This window comes from Athene cunicularia (assembly GCF_003259725.1).
Source record: "Athene cunicularia isolate RWA chromosome 22 unlocalized genomic scaffold, athCun1 chr22_part1, whole genome shotgun sequence".
Classification (NCBI taxonomy): domain Eukaryota; kingdom Metazoa; phylum Chordata; class Aves; order Strigiformes; family Strigidae; genus Athene; species Athene cunicularia.
This window is the reverse complement of record NW_020799128.1, coordinates 736,431-737,902: the sequence shown is the minus strand read 5'-3', so window position 1 is coordinate 737,902 and position 1,472 is coordinate 736,431.

The window sequence follows — 1,472 nt, the reverse complement described above, 5'->3', positions numbered from 1 at the left end:
TCTGGGCCAAAAGTGCTCTAAAAAGTCACGGCACCTTAAAACCTGCTCGTTGTAACGCTTATATATTTTATATATTCTATTCTATTTACATATTCTATATTCTAAAGCTTTCCGATGGGATTTCTCCAAACGGCTTTACGTTGCGGCCGGGGAGTGATCTGCATCCCCGAGGAACAAAGCCAATGTTTGATATCTCAAAGAAGGGAAAGGTCTTCCCCCTCCGGCGTGACCAGCTCCCTACCCCTGCAAACAGGACGCTTCGTTTTAGTGCCCCTTCGCTCCCTCAGCAAACAACAGTTCCTGTGGGGCTGGTGAAACCTTCTCCGTGAAAAGGGTCTTTTCTCCCGTGAATAAGCTGTTGGAATCTAAATTAAACTGCAAACGGAGATTCGCACCTTCCCACAGTCCAGGTTTATAAAATCCACCAGACAGGGGTGATTTTAACTTACTCCTCCAGTGTTGGGGTTTTTGCCAAATGTGGGCAAAAAAAAAAAAACCAACCCAAACCAAACAACTGAGTTGCTGCCTGCCAGGAGGGCTGGTTTTCCCTCGGGATGCACCAACGAAGAGGAAAATCGCCTTGGAGAGCTGAGCGCATCCCTCTGGTTTCCTGAAGGATGCTCCTAAAAATTGTGTTCTCGGGATGCAGCCTCCCAAACAGGTGGAAGAGAAGCGCTGAGCTGGATGAACGGCTCCAGGTAAAGCTGCGGCTCCCGGAAAACTGGGAGAAACTGGGGTTTGAATTGCAGAGCTGAGCGGTGTGGAGGGAGGATGCTCTTAGGCTCTTACACCGGAGGAAGCCCTTAGGGAAGCCTGAGGGATTGAAAAATCTTTAGTCCCCGAGCCCAGGTCAGCTGTTGAAGCGAGACGGAGGTTTTTAACCCGAGGATGGATGAAGGAGATGTGTTTCAACCCGGGCCTCTGCGTTTCCAGCCGCTCTGGGAGTAGGGGCTGCCTGGGTGAGCAGCCCAGAGGGGTCCAGGCCGGTGGCTCCTCCCGCATCCGGATGCTCCTGGACCACTCGATGGCAGCATTGCCTAAAAATGCAGGCGGAGGGATGGGCGAGCAGCCTGCGGGGCTGGGGAAGGCTGGCTGGGAGTGGCACTTCCAATCTTCCCCCCTCCAGCCAGGCTGGTTTGGGGTGTTGCTATGAATTTGCCAAAGGGTGAGCCCCAGCGGGGCGGGTGCCCTGGCTGGTGGGGACAGCGTTAGGGGCCATCTCAGCCCACCCTGGCAAATCCTTTCCCGCTCCCTCCATCCCCGAATTGCTCCAAACTGGTAGCATCACGCCAAGGATCACTGCAGGGCCAAGAGCGAGCACATCCCTTCCTCCTGTCTCAGTTTCCCCTTTAGGAAAAACAGGGCGATGCTTTTGCATGCTCCTGTTGAGATAAAACAGCAATCTTTTTTTTTTTTTTTTTTTTTTTTTTTTTTTTTTTTTTTTTTTTTTTTTTTTTTTCTCCTGTGTTGCT